This window comes from Haliotis rufescens, unplaced genomic scaffold (genome assembly GCF_023055435.1).
Source record: "Haliotis rufescens isolate VD_foot unplaced genomic scaffold, xgHalRufe1.0.p SCAF_9, whole genome shotgun sequence".
In the NCBI taxonomy this organism is placed as follows: Eukaryota; Metazoa; Mollusca; class Gastropoda; order Lepetellida; family Haliotidae; genus Haliotis; species Haliotis rufescens.
In genome coordinates this window covers 14,739,807-14,756,134 of record NW_025964383.1, presented here as the reverse complement: position 1 = coordinate 14,756,134, position 16,328 = coordinate 14,739,807, and the positions used below count along the sequence as shown (strand labels likewise).

Here is a 16,328-nt window from a genome sequence, read left to right as displayed (position 1 = left end):
ACCTTTAACTACATTTCGGCGCTTGTTTGGCTTCAAGCCTGTCGTCAGTTCGATACACAACATTTCCAGCTGCGCAGTGAACACAAATTCAAATCAGCAGACATCCTTAACCATTAAATAACCTCTTGTGGATGCTGGTTGACCAAGCGAGGAATCAACGTTACCATCAAGTGAAAACAAACGTAGCCTAGATCACAGACAGTGATATATTGGCTTTGGAAATGTATCACATTCAGAACATACACCAATGTCTATTTTACACCGTAATCAAACTAATAAGTAAAAAATTAATACAAAGTGTATTGCCATTAAATGCTTGACTCTCATGTTCGTTATGGATAATGTTCCAAACTCAGTGTCATGGCAGTTCGTTCACAATAGATCGAGACACATTCATATCCTTTGGTAATGACAGGTTTGTTCTTAAGCGTACGCATCCTGTGTTTTCATTTGACTTGTAAACACGGTAGACACAATTTTATGGATAACAACTTCTTTAACACTGTAAAAAGCGACGTTTCGGTATAGATCCTTATACCGTTGTCAAGCAAGACTGTTGATGGTGTAGACTGCCACGTCTCCATGTAGACGACGGATCAATTGTTTGATGGGCATTGCTTAGAAGTTGACGGCTGACAAGGTAGACACAAGCGACGTTTCGGTATAGATCCTTATACCGTTGTCAAGCAAGACTGTTGATGGTGTTGATTGCCACGTCACCATGTAGACGACGGATAAATTGTTTGATGGGCATTACTTAGAAGTTGACGGATGATCACAAGGTAGACACAATGCCTTGCTTGACAACGGTATAAGGATCTATACCGAAACGTCGCTTTTTACGGTATTAAAGAAGTTGTTATCCACAAAATTGTGTGTACCTTGTCATCCGTCAACTTCTAAGTAATGCCTAGCCAACAGTTTGACTTGTAAACAAACTGAATTTCACTGGAATTGGTGACACTGATGATGGGGTACCAGGAACCACGTGTATAATTAAACCTCATGCATAGTGACTTTTTTCTCAGACTTTTGAGGTTTTGGTAGATTCAATGTCCGAAATCCGCTTCAAGTCCTCCTATCGGTATTTGTATTCGTTTTTTATCATCGTATCATCGCATCGTTCTGTTAAAAGAGTATCAATTGTGCGTGCTTATACACCATCGTCATGCATTCGTATCATCGCATCGTTCTATTAATAGAGAGTATTTGGGGGCGTGCTTATACGATTAGTCATGCAATCGTACCATCGCATCGTTCTATTAATAGAGCGTCATGGGTGCGTGCTCGTCCAGCATCGTCTTGTAATCGTACCATCGCACCGTTCTATTAATAGAGTGTCATGGGCGCGTGCTTATAAACTCTCGACATGCAATCGTGTCAGCGCAACGTTCTATTGATAGAGTGTCAGGGAACGTGCTAACGCACCATCGTCATGCAATCGTTCGACCTCAACGTTCTAATAATAGAGCGTATTCGTGGGCGTGCTCATACACCACCGTCATGCAATCGTACCATCGCATCGTTCTATCCAAGTACTTGTGTTTGCTTAAATGCGGTTTACCCTGCTTAAACTTGCTAGTGCAATATGCTAATTAATTGACTGTATTATTCACCTGGATATCAGTACAAAACACGCTTTAACAATCTACCCATTAGAGGCAATGTAACCTGTTGATCCGTGACTGCTATAGACATTGTAACACCATTATTCTATTTCATTTGTCAAGGAGGGAGTACTTCCTGTTGAACACCTGTTATACAGGAGTACACCTGTTATATCGCTTTTCTATAAATCCAGTTCTGAACATATACGATATTGATCGAACGTTTGAACTTCAATAAATATATGTTTGAGTTTAGTTATTTGAACTTAAGATTAGTTTACTTTGAGAATGAAAGCATTGGAAAATCTGACTTGAAAATAAATCTATATGAAATAACAATAATGCATCACGCTCAGTTGTTTTTTTCGAACGACGGTTGCACATGCTGCGGATAAGGTTACATGAAAGGGTTTTGTTTGCAATATATATATATATATATATATATTAATTGCATTATTTCAACGCTATTTTGGGCACGGGGGTCCCTCCCAGTCGTCTAAGGCTCCGCGATTCTCTGTGCAGAGCTGCGAAAATTGGGCACGCAAGAAACCTATGATTGTGGGCTCGAATCCCGGTTCGCCCCGATTATGTTTCAAGGTTTGTCAGCACCATACCCGGGATCGTGGGTTTCACCGAAGTGGTAAACGTCTGAGACCTGCATCACTTCGGGCTTCCCTCCCACATTAAGCTGACACGCCGCGATATAACTGGAATACTGTTAAAAGCGGCGTTAAACCCGACTCACTCACTCATTCAACGTTATATCAGTTGTCTACTGAAGGTGTATACGTAGCGAGGGAGACGCGGTGCAATTAATCCAGAGTATATACTGTATATCGCGTTGGCCGTCCAGAGGGATGGAGTCATTTTATAGTGGGAAACAAGCACACTAGTACTGTATCGATTTTCTAATCATCGATACTACTCTTCGTATGTTTCTTATTCACTGTTATAGGGTTATTGAGGTCAGTCATCGATAGGCCATGCACATTTCTGAGCGACTGAATGGTTGATTCGTCCATTTATTTCCAACTCTTTGAATGCATTATTTACCCCTCGAATAATAATTAGTTCACATATGGAATATTGTAATGGGACATTCTCGCGATGTCGACCTTTGGAAGCGAGCTAAATATGCCCCAAACCCGAGAATGCTAGATTGCGAGACTGCGAGAACGCGAGATTTGGCCACTACTACTATAACTACTACTCCTTCTACTACCCCTTCTACAACTACAACTACTACTACAACTACTATTACTATAACACAACTACTACTACAACTACTACTACAACTTCTACAACTACAACTACTACTATAACTACTATTACTACAACACAACTACTACTACAACTACTACTCCTTCTACTACTACAACTACTACTACAACTACTACTACAACTTCTACAACTACAACTACAACTACTACTACTACTATAACTAATATTACTACAACACAACTACTACTACAACTACTACTACAAATACTATCACAACTACTACTACAACTACTACAACACAACTACTACTTCAACTTCAACTACTACTACAAATACTATCACAACTACTACTACAGCTACTATTACAACTACTACTACTACAACTACTACTACTAGTACTACAACTTCTACAACTACAACTACTACTATAACTAATATTACTACAACACAACTACTACTACAACTACAACTACAACTACAACTATTACTACAACTACTACTACAACTACTACTCCTTCTACTACTACTACTTCTACTACTACTACTACAACTACTACTCCTTCTACTACTACAACTTCTTCTACAACTACTACTATAACTAATATTAATACAACACAACTACTACTACAACTACAACTACAATTACAACTACTACTACAACTACTACTTCTACTACTACTACTACAACTACTACTCCTTCTACTACTACAACTTCTTCTACAACTACTACAACACAACTACTACTGCAACTACAACTACTACTACAAATACTATTACAACTACTGCTACTACAGCTACTATTACAACTACTACTACTACAACTACTACTACTACTACTATAACTACTACTCCTTCTACTACTACAACTACCACTACAACTACTACTACAACTACTACTACAACTACTGCTACTACTACTACTACTACTACAACTACTACTCCTTCTACTACTACAACTTCTTCTACAACTACTACAACACAACTACTACTGCAACTACAACTACTACTACAAATACTATTAAAACTACTGCTACTACAGCTACTATTACAACTACTACTACTACAACAACTACTACAACTACTTCAACTACTACTCCTTCTACTACTACTACTATAACTACAACAACAACGACTACTACTACTACTACTACTACTACTACTACTACTACAAAATCACATCTTTAAAGGAGACGTATGTCACACATGTATTTAATGTATAGTTTGCATATACAAGTGCGTGTACAAGTACACTTTTAAAAAAAAAACCGCATAGGTAGCATGTGTGAGTGAGTGAGTTGGGTTTAACACAGCTTTTAACAGTCTTACAGTTATATCGCGGCGTGTCAGCTTAATGTGGGAGGAAAGCTCGAAGTGATGCAGGTCACAGACGTTTACCACTTCGGTGAAACCCACGATCACGGGTATGGTGCTGACAAACCTAGAAACATAATCGGGGCGAACCGGGATTCGAACCCACAATCATGTGTTTCTGGCGTGCCCAATTTTCGCAGCTCTGCAGAGCGAATCGCGGCGCCTTAGACGACTTCGCCACCAGTGCCCCCCTTATCTAAATAAAACAATTATGAACTCACTAAGTACACATCAATAGAACATAAGAACATAAATAATTCTAAAGTAGTTTCCCATTCAATCGATGAGGATAAAACCATAAAATGTTTTTTTTAAATACTTACTTAAGTGACGATGACAGAAGCCAGAGAGGATTTAAGTAACATCCTGCATGAATACTTGGAATATTACAACAGGACGAGAGGTTATGAACCACACTATACAAAACTAGACGTGTGGGTGACTATACGCCATACACCCTCGCCACGCTTCTAACTGGCACATACCTCACTATTAACCGACATGACGCGTACACCTGACCACACGTGTCACACAGTAGTGTGAATGATACAGTGAAGCGGTACAACACAAGCTTCATTTATTGATGCAATAAGTAGAAAATTATCATGCAGCTATTTCTCTAAAGGAATATTGAAACTATTATACCAGGAGGTAAATCAGTCAATACAGGTCGAGTGTTTATTACCTCTTTAGTTTGCCCACATGATATTCTCATTCAAATATTGGCGATAAAAGGGCTTTAATGCCACCGGAGGGCAGGATATACTCGTCGTTTCGCGAACACCTGCTGTCAAGACTATTTGAAGTGATTCATAAACACATGGACTGCCTCCGTGGTCTAGTGGTAGAGCGTCCGCCCGGAGAGCGGAAGATCCGGGGTTCGATCCCCGGCCGCGTCATAACAAAAGACGTTAAAAGATGGTACTTGTTGTTACCCTGTTTGGCGCTCTGCATTAAGGGGCTAAAACAAGGACTGGTCGGCTCGGAGTCAGTAGACTGTGTCTGAGTGGGGTTTTCATGTTAAACTGCGGCATGGTATCTCAGTGTGCTAGCACTATAAATCGGCATCAGTCCGGACTAATACACGCAGCCACACACACACACGTGCATGCACGTCGCTATATAAGTGCAGTAATCTTTGACGCGACGTTAAATCACGAGAACGCGAGATCCCGACATTGGTCAAGTGTTGCAATCTCGCGTTCTCGCGTTTTTTTAAATGGTTACATATGATGGTTTGAGTGGAACAGCGCTAGCCAATCAGAATTCGCGTAGGAATTGTGATACTTTAAAAACATTTTCCCGCAATTAATTATTTACTGCAATTAGTCACAGCAAACACGAAAACGTCGTTTTTCCCGTGTACGGCAATGGATGAAAACACGACCTTTTTTTACGCTTTCTAACCGCTTTCGTTTTACCGTCTAGAATCAGTCGTTATTTGGCATCGGAATTTACTGCGAGAGAATGATTTCATCAAACTTCTCCCTTTGCTTGACTGACATTGTCATTGGCCAACTCTCGCGTTTTAGAGTTTGGCGCTGTATACGTGGTTCCTATTGGAAGCAATGATTTATACCAGTAGAGTTCTACGTAGATTGTTTTCAAGTTGCACAAATTTGCCCTTCCACGCTCACATGACGTCGCGGATTGTTTCCAGTACGTAATCGATCCACGACAACGCAACTGTCGCATCCAGTCAATAATATTAGAAAAGAGAATGTTGAAGAAACAGCCACACGTACTTCCCGTTTCGTGGTCAAATATAACCAACGAATACGTAAACAAAAATCTGCAAACTGCAACCGAACAACTTGCTGGCTGTCTTGACTTATCTTTGTAGGTGGTGACCGTTGGTAGATATTGCCAGAGACCATATACCGATAATTAGTCTCTGATATTCCTTGCAATTATAGAGGCAGGGAGGCTAATTGTATGATAAATAGTCAGATGGCAGTGTAACAGAATACTACATATTATCCCGCACAGTTCTGTTTCAACGTAAATTTTCAAGTCAGGAAAAAGGCGTAATGTCAAATTCAATTATTGAATATTTTCCTTACACATAAGATACTGGGGTACCACATTTGCATTAACTTAAGCTTAAACCATTAGAAAACGTTCAGACTTAGAAAAGGTCAAAGAATAAGAAATGCATAGACTTTGAAATAGATATTTGAAATGTCATACACTCTAGTCAAGATCCAAATGAATGATTATTGTATTGTATCAGCCACACTTCTAAAGACAACACGTGAGACTGAGCTGAAAACGAAACATAGCATTGCATAGTGAGAGCGCAGACCCCATCCATTGACCCCACCACCCTCACACTAACACAAATAAGCAAGGCTTCGACCTGACACGCGGATCCTGGGTAGAATGGGCCTTCATCAACCCATGCTTGCCGTGAAAGTAGAAAAGTAATCTTGTACTTTATGTATATAAAACTGTAGAAAAGTAAATTTGTACTTTATTTATGTGTAGTATATACACATGATGACATTAACATGTTATAATAAACATTCTTTATTTGCACTGGTAGCAGCACTGATTAATTAATTGAATTGATTGTCTCTGAATAGTCTTTGTGTACTCCAACCCTGCATTGAAGCCTGCAGCAAAGTCGGTGAAGAACACGTTTCCTTCAAACAAACACGGTCAGGCATATTTTGATAAATGAAACATTTTCGTGTGCATAAATCGAATCCCAAATGTCTACTTCGTTTGCAGAAACCGTTTAAGATAACAATACTCTCTGTCAATGCGTTCAACATGTACATACATTTCATACATAATATATTGACATGGTCCCAGCTGGCAAACAAGAGTTCTAAGAGCTTACTGTTTCGGCATAACTTCATCTATTCATCTGAGGCAACAACATATTTTTGCAAACAATTGCGTCATCACTGATTTTCAGTGATCCTTTAATATATCTTACCGCCATTGTAAACGTTACGCCCAAAGGAGTTTGTTTCTTGGAAAATCGAACGTGTTTATTCTTTAGCATTGATGTTTCACATTTCTATGGTTGTTTACGACATGGGTATTGGTTGATAACAACATCTGGTGTCACATGACACGAAATAATATGTGTATGCCTGAAGTAAATAATATTTTATTCAGGAATCAATAGCTAGAATTAGTTACCCGAACAGACTAAATGTTTATATTTTCCCTTTACTATAACTCGTGTTTCAACACACAAAAATGTTAAACAAACACAGGTTTGTGTTTACCGTTATGCTTGCCCATGTAGCCGTCGTATACATGTAAAATATATAAATGTTGTGTACAGTCATGGGTGGAATTGAAAACAATATTGAAATAAGGAACGTGTTCATGAGGCGAGACATTTCAAAACAGTTTACAATTATAAGGTGTTGAAGATCTTCTTTGGTCATGTCAATCCACGGAAACATGATGGTACTTTTAACACGAGAGTTGGGGAATCAGAATGATATGTGACTGTCTGTCGTCCGTATTTATACCTATTCTAGCAACTACAGATAATCTCATTGACTGATTAAACTGACGATATAGTTGTTATTGCGTACTTTAGTGACGTTCTCGTGCTTTTGAGTCAATTTCTTATACAGTCATATGCAACTATTTTCAAAAACGCGAGAACGTGAGATTGCGACACTTGACCAATGTCGCGATCTCGCGTTCTCGTGCTTTTGTGTCAATTGCCTATACAGTATGCAACTATTTTCAAAAACGCAGAACATGAGATTGCGACACTTGACCAATGTCGCGACCCCGCGTTCTCGTGCTTTTGTGTCAATTGCCTTTACAGTTATATGCAACTATTTTCAAAAAACGCCAGAACGCGAGATTGCGACACTTGACCAATGTCGCGACCCCGCGTTCTCGTGCTTTTGTGTCAATTGCCTTTACAGTTATATGCAACTATTTTCAAAAACGCGAGAACGCGAGATTGCGACACTTGACCAATGTCGGGATCTCGCATTCTCGTGTTTTCGTGTCAATTGCCTAAGTACACAATTCATTGTAAATATTTTGAAAAACACGAGAACGCGAGAACGCGACACTTGACCAATGTCGCTATCTCGCGATCACGCGTTCTCGTGCTTTCATGCATTTGTGTCAATTGCCTGTACAGTTAGTGTATGTGCAACTATTTTCAAAAACGCGAGAACGCGAGATTGCGACACTTGAGCAATGTCGCGATCTCGCGATCTCGCGTTCTCGTGCTTTCGTGTCAATTGCATACGCAATTCGCTGTGTAGAGTTGCGTTTCTTGGACGTGCCAGAAACCTATGATTGTGGGTTTCGTCCCATTTCAAGCTGACAGGCCAGGGTATAACTGAAATATAAATACTGTTCAAAGCGGTGTTAAGCCAAACTCACTCACTTATTCAGAGCCATGCCGGTCCCTGGATATTGGGGGTACTTTTCCAGTATAAGCATGCCTATCATGTGGGTGTCAAGGCCACAGTGAATTATAAGTTAGAGTTTGATTGAATTTTCAAATACATGGGAGACGGAACGCATTTTATTTTTAACATTTTATTGTTTTCTTATCGAACTATTTAGGGCATCTGTGTACAATTGCTGTCGAAGGGTGCGATTCACATGTATCATGCGTGTTCAGTAGGGCTTCGTGTACGGAGTAGGAACACACATATTAGCGATATTTTTTATATCTAGGAACTTTGAGGCAATAGAATAATGTAAGGTGGGATGTTTTGTAGTTAGGTGGGAGACGATGATTATCTATTAATTAATTTTGCAGCGTAAAGTAGCGACTATGGTGTCGTGTAAAACATCGGACAATCTCATTTTAGCCGAATGCTACAAATTGGTCTTGAGAATTTTGTTTTGATGAATATACTAGCCGTGTATAATATTGCCTCACTGGCCTGTGATTTTTCCTGTAATTGACAGAGCAGACGCGAATAGCTGCAATACTGCTGATGTGGCTTTAAGCAATATTTACTCTCTCACTGACAGTGATATATATTGTTTCCAGCTTCCTCACACTTTAATGTTTTCACTATCACTGGACATTCATGTACACAATTTCTGTTGTCTAATTATAATGAGCACGTTGGGGGCCAAATTTAAAGTACATAGCAAACTGTTCCAAAGGGAAAGGTCTCTAGGCTACATAGAACCATGTGTTTGTAAATTACATGATAGCATTTTCAATCTCAAGTCATAAGTTTGCTAAATGCTACTTGTAGAATGAAGAGCATGAAAGAAGCATGACCACCGGACTGCTAACGTGCGCATGCGCCTTGACCTTATGATATAACGCATTCGCACGAGACAGCGTCTAAAAAACGAAAACACGAGAACGCGAGATCGCGAGAAAATTAAATGTCGTATTCTAGCGTTCTCGCGATTTCGTGTTTTTGTGGCCTAATTTGACAAGTCGAGATTACGAGATTTTGCATCACGTCCAAATGTGGCATTCTCCGGTTGTGGACTTTTGACAAAAGTGCTATGTATCAAAATCACGAGAATGCGAGATCGCGAGAACGCGATATTTGGTCCAAATCTCGCGTTCTCGTGATCTCGCATTCTCGTGTTTTTGGCGTTTCCAAAGGTCGAGATCGCGAGAATGTCACTTACAGTATTTTATTCTTTTCTACTCAAATTACATGAATATTTCAGTGGAGGGCTTGGCTAAAGCGTATGTTTTCATGTGTGACGCAGGCAGTTCGACTTATCAGGTTATAAGCTTACATAAGTATAGCATGGGAAAAAGAAAAGTATTCTATAAATTATACATATTTTCCTACTGTCTAAAATGCATAGTGAGATCTTGAGATTTAGTGTTAATTATTTCGAATGGATATTCCCAGAGTGAGTGAGTGAGTTGGGTTTAACGCCGCTTTTAACAGTATTCAAGTTATATCGCTGCGTGTCAGCTTAATGTGGGAGGAAAGCCAAAAGTGATGCAGGTCTCGTGAAACCCACGAGCACGGGTATGGTGCTGACAAACCTAGAAACATAATCGGGTCGAACCGGGATTCGAACCCACAATCATAGGTTTCTGGCGTGCCCAATTTTCGCAACTCTGCACAGCGAATCGCGGCGCCTTGGACGACTGGGCCACCCGTGCCCCCGGATATTCCCAGAGGAATAGAGTATTTCATCATCAAGAACAAAAGGATATATCTTTATCTTTAATTACCTGTTGTGGTTCGTTGTTCTGTATCGTTTTTGTGTGTCTGTTTGTTGTATAATACCGCAATATTCAATGAATTATCTAGATGACGGCGGTCTGTAAATAATCGAATCTGGACCAGAGAAGCCAGTAACTGGCATCATGAGCATCGATCTATGCAATTGGGATAAGGTCACATTCGTGAGCCAAGTAGGTTTTTATCGCATCGCTCCTTCACACCGTGCCTTCACTTTGTCCTTTCATATCGTGGCCTCACATCGTGCCTTCCACCCGTGAAGATCCGGGGTAGAATAGGTCTTCAGCAACCCATGCTTACCGTAAAAGGCGATTATGCTTGTCGTAAGAGGCGACTAACGGGATCGGGTGGTCAGGCAGGCTGACTTGGTTGAAGCCTGTTATCGATCCCAATTGTGAGGATCGATGCTCATGATTTTAATCACTGGATTGTCTAGTCCAGACTCTATTATTGACAGACCGCCGTCATATAGCAGGCATATTGCTGAGTGCGGCGTAAAACAACCAACCAACAAACCACACCGTGCCTTCCCATCGCGTTCTAACACCATGTCTTCACATCGCGCCTTTACATCGCGCTCCACGTCGTGCCTTCACACCGTGCCTTCACTAAACGCCTTCACATTGTTCCTTCATATTGTGGCCTCACTCTGTGCCTTCACGTCGCGTCTTCACACCATGTCTTCACATCGCGCCTCCACGTCCTGCGTTCACATCGCGTCTTAGCATAGCGCTTTCACACCATGTCTTCACATCGCGCCTTCACATCACTCCTTCACATCTCAGTCCTGACGCCTTCATTTAAGTCACGCGATGATTCGAAGGTACAAAAACGACACAGATAAGCCAACATATTTCACAATTACGTGTTTTGAAGCAGTGAACGAAAGCTTATCCTGTGACTAACAAAAAGTTCCATGTCGCTAACCCGATCACAATCCCCGTAAAATACATAGTAGGTGACATACAACGTGTAATAACCTACCTCTTGGAGCAACGGCAGCTGTACAGTCGAGGCGGCCTGAATGTAAAGAGTACGCATATAGGTGCTACCTATTCAAATATATCACTATGGAGATATAGACCGATGCACGTGAAACACGGATGTAAGACTTCTACGAATCAGAATATATATGATTTCCATGAAAAAAGGAATAGAGTCGAAATATATGTATATACATAATTATATATAATTATATATAATTATATATATATATATATATATATATATATATATATATATATATATATATATATATATAAACAGATCTATATATTGTTAATTGTTTATGTCTATATCTGAGAAATACAGTTTGTTAAAAGCGGCGCCGTGAATAAAAAAACCCTCCAAGAGCGCTAGCTTGCGAGATGTTATGACTAATTGTGCGCACTCTCGCGTTACAAGACAAAATACTTTTTAAACATATTGTAACACACCACAATATATAGGGTTAAACCAGCCACATTTTATTATTCGTACAGTGTTTGATTATCAAAAAAAAGCATGCAGTGAAACACAGGATTTACATTAATTTTATGTTTTATTCAGTTTTGTGACTTGACTCGAAACATTCAACCCGTGCATTGTGAGGTAAAGCTTTCACGTGTAAACCTGTCGAAGTTCGGTGTGGATAGTGTTGTGACTTGATGTGTTTTCACTGTTTTCTGTCGTAAACGTTACAAGGTATGTGTCCGCCTTTGATGTAAGCAGACTTCTGCGACCTCAAGCAATGAAATAGAGTGCTCATGTAACCGACGTCAATCGACGGCTTGAGGCGTGAAATGGCGTCACCGTGGGACAAACATGGAGAAGAAGGAGCCTCAGCGGTGGTTTTAATTGACTGCACTGGGTTGCTAAATGCCATCCGCTCACCAACAGGTGTAGATGGGGTCAGGAAACGCGTCAAGGACTAAGATAAATTGCCTCATTTCTTTACCAAAGAAGGGTATTGGAATATTTGACAAGTTTAAACAAACTATTTCACCGATCGACAGAGCTAAAAAGGATACACTCAAAATTTACATTTCACAAAATGGTACGCAAAACAGATATTGTGTGAATAACTTATTTAGTTCGACAAGACAATGCCAACTTATACATGTATGCACGAAACCAATTACTGAGAGGAAGTTTTGTCATGGTGGAACTAGTTTTGGTTTCCATGGCAGTGTAGGTTTCCAAGGAAGTGTAGGTTTCCAAGGTAGCGTATTTTTCCAAGGTAGTGTAGGTTTCCAAGGTAGTGTAGGTTTCCAATGCGGAGTAGGTTTTCAAGGCAGCATAGTTTTCAAGGCGTTTAGGTTTCCAAGGCAGCATAGGTTTCCGAAGGAGTGTAGGCGTTTAAGGTAGTGTAGGTTTCCAAGGTAATGTAGGTTTCCACAGCAGTCTAGGTTTCCAAGGCGGAGTAGGTTTTCAAGGCAGCATAGTTTTCAAGGCGTTTAGGTTTCCAAGGCAGCGTAGGTTTCCGAAGGAGTGTAGGCGTTTAAGGTAGTGTAGGTTTCCAAGGTAGTTTAGGTTTCCAAAGTAGTGTAGGTTTTTAAGGTTGTGTAGGTTTTCAAGGTAGTTTAGGTTTCCAAGGTAGTTTAGGTTTCCAAAGTAGTGCAGGTTTTTAAGGTTGTGTAGGTTTTTAAGGTAGTGTAGGTGTTGAAGGTAGTGTAGGTTTTTAAGGTTGTGTAGGTTTTTATGGTAGTGTAGGTTTCCAAGGTAGTTTAGGTTTCCAAAGTATTGCAGGTTTTGAGGGTGGTGCAGGTTTTTAAAGTGGTGCAGGTTTTTAAGGTAGTGTAGGTGTTTAAGGTAGTGTAGGTGTTTAAGGTGGTGTAGGTGTTTAAGGTAGTGTAGGTGTTTAAGGTAGTGTAGGTGTTTAAGGTGGTGTAGGTTTCCACAGTAGTGTAGGTTTTCAAGGTAGTGTAGGTGTTTAAGGTAGTGTAGGTGTTTAAGGTGGTGTAGGTGTTTAAGGTAGTGTAGGTGTTTAAGGTAGTGTAGGTGTTTAAGGTGGTGTAGGTGTTTAAGGTAGTGTAGGTTTTTAAGGTAGTGTAGGTGTTTAAGGTAGTGTAGGTGTTTAAGGTGGTGTAGGTGTTTAAGGTAGTGTAGGTGTTTAAGGTAGTGTAGGTTTTCAAGGTAGTGTAGGTTTTCAAGGAAGTGTAGGTTTTTAAGGTATTGTAGGTGTTTAAGGTAGTGTAGGTTTTTAAGGTAGTGTAGGTGTTTAAGGTAGTGTAGGTTTTTAAGGTAGTGTAGGTGTTTAAAGTGGTGTAGGTTATTAAGGTATTGTAGGTGTTTAAGGTAGTGTAGGTGTTCAAGGTAGTGTAGGTTTTTAAGGTAGTGTAGGTGTTTAAGGTAGTGTAGGTTTCCACAGTAGTGTAGGTTATTAAGGTATTGTATAGTTGTTTAAGGTAGTGTGGGTGTTTAAGGTGGTGTAGGTGTTTAAGGTGGTGTAGGTGTTTAAGGTAGTGTAGGTGTTTAAGGTAGTGTAGGTTATTAAGGTATTGTGGGTTTTCAAGGTTGTGTAGGTGTTTAAGGTAGTTTAGGTTTTCAAAGTAGTGTACGTGTTGAAGGTAGTGTAGGTTTCCAAGGTAGTTTATGTGTTTAAGGTAGTGTAGGTGTTTAATGTGGTGTAGGTTTTTAAGGTAGTGAACGTGTTTAAGGTAGTGTAGGTTTTCAAGGTATTGTAGGTGTTAAAGGTAGTGTAGGTTTTCAAGGTAGTGTAGGTTTTCAAGGTAGTGAACGTGTTTAAGGTAGTGTAGGTTTTCAAGGTAGTGTAGGTGTTTAAGGTAATGTAGGTTTTAAAGTAGTGTAGGTTTCCAAGGTAGTGTAGGTTTCCAAGGTTGTCTGTATATGCAATATATAGTGATTTCGGCCCTGTTTGTTATAGTTTTAGTTTATAATAGAGTGAAAGCTTACACATGATATGTAGTGTAGTACCCAGGTCGGAAACCTACCTGCGACTCTCGTATCTTGTCCAAAAGGGGAATGCGGAAAGTAACACGAAATATGGAAATTCCCTTGTGGTTGTCTAGAATATTTTTATCCCCCTTCTTATGTAGAACACACACACACACACACACATATATATGAAGAAATTACACGGAAAATCGCATAATCAAGAACAAGAAAGTTCTATAGGTCGTGGGATTTCATCAGATTAACTTTGGGTTGTCACGGCACACGGCACACGGCACTAGGTTTGTTGCGTGTCAAGAAGATAAACTTGGTCAAATAATATACGTCACATTGCATTGTCAAAACAAATGTAGTAGGCATATTAAATAGTCTTAGAGGTTTTGATAGTATTACCTCTGATGTTTACTTTTTAATATTTGATACAAAAATAAGGTTCTGTTGTATGGATATGTGGGGCCTGGACATATGGATGTTCTTGAAACGGTACATGTATATGCATGTAAATACACTCTTAAAAAAAAGAAATGCACAGGTAGATTTTAGTAAATTTATTGTACCTATAAAGTCGATATATTTAATTTAATATCATAGATACAAATATGAATTTTTGGAGCTTGATAGTCAAGGCATTGAAAAATGTTCATCGTCATGTCGCATAAGACCACAAGGCTGCGCTGAACTCAGTTGCTCGTGTGACCGCCCCGGGCAGCAATCCCGGCTCTGCATCTCCTCGGCACTGACTGGATAAGTATAGGAATTCTGTCCTGCGGAATTCGGCGCCATTTTTCTTGTAAGGCATTGGCCAGTTGTGGAGTGTCTGCGGCGGTTCTGACGTTGACGTACACGTCGATCGAGTTCATCCCAGAGTTGTTCCATTGGATTGAGATCTGGAGATCTCGACGGCCAGGGCAAATCGTTGATGTTGGCATAAGGAGGTAGTCTACCGTGACACAAGCTGTGTGCGGTGGAGCGTTGTCCTGTTTAAACAGCTCCCTCTGGCGGTCAATGATTTGAAGAAGGTGAGGTTGAAGAATTTGATTCATGTAGCCATTTGCTGTCAAATGTCCCTGTACCACAACCAAGTCAAATTTCGTGGTGTAGGATATGGCCCGCACACCATGACACTACCGCAAATTGTCGAATTCACGTGCATAATGTGGGGCAAAACGCTCATTTCATCGTCGATAAACGTGTTGTCTTCCATCTCGCCGGTGAAGAAGATATCATGATTCATCCCTAAACCACACTCGTCTCCAGTTTCTCAAATTTGAAGGCTGTAAGGTATGCCACCAACGCAAGCGTCGCTGTCGATGGATCTGTTGCAAACCTGGGACGATAACTGGTCTTCTGGATCGGATTCCAGCCTCTTGAAGATGGTTCCTGACAATCTGGTCCGATATCCTCCTCAAACCAGGCATGCGTCCGACAGTCCCCGTTGCAGTGGCATTGCGATGACGTAGGTGGAACAGTCGAATGTAGGGATCCTGTGGTTACTCTTGGTAGGCTGGTTCTCGGGCGGTCTGCAGTGGAAATGAACTGTGTGTATCAGTCCCAAAGGCGTCGTGGTGCTACGGTGGACGTTGGAGTGGCGTGGAACAGAAGACTGCGATTCCCCTCTTTAGATACATCCTGTGGCGATGTTCCGATCGGCAGCGAGTCTCTGCGTTTTCGAACTTGAACAATGTTGACAAATTATTGGCTTATGCTTACCTTTTTATAGCCACTATCACGAGTTACGAATGCCATAACATGCACGTGCATTTTGCTTTACTGTTTTCCTCCATGGCATTTTTGAACAAGTGTGAAAATAATGCCGTTTAAGACATTGCAAATGGACAATGGCTGCGTTTTGACGTACGTTTGTCGAATATCAGGCTACCAACCTGACTATTTGGGAGACCTGACACTTTTTAGTGACTGTAAACATCCTTTCAGGATTGTAAGAGTATTTAACACTAATATATTTAAGAAATAGACGCCAAGTGCAGGGAGAATAAACCACGAGGGGCGCAGCATTCTGTACAGCCTATTCAAGGATGATGATGAAATATACAGG

General features: G+C 40.4%; 1 protein-coding gene across 2 annotated transcripts in view; it reads right to left on the bottom strand.

Annotated features, from left to right (window-relative positions):
* Nucleotides 1–11,404, bottom strand: part of LOC124150234 (polypeptide N-acetylgalactosaminyltransferase 13-like) — a 32,964-nt gene extending 21,560 nt beyond the window's left edge. The window contains exon 1 of one of the 2 annotated variants that reach the window (XM_046522190.2): nucleotides 11,363–11,404. The gene's annotated coding sequence lies outside the window, so the exon portion shown is untranslated. Of the gene's footprint in view, nucleotides 1–4,522; nucleotides 4,654–11,362 lie in introns of those variants that run through there. The other variant, XM_046522189.2, reaches the window with a different exon arrangement.
* Nucleotides 11,405–16,328: the final 4,924 nt, after the last annotated feature.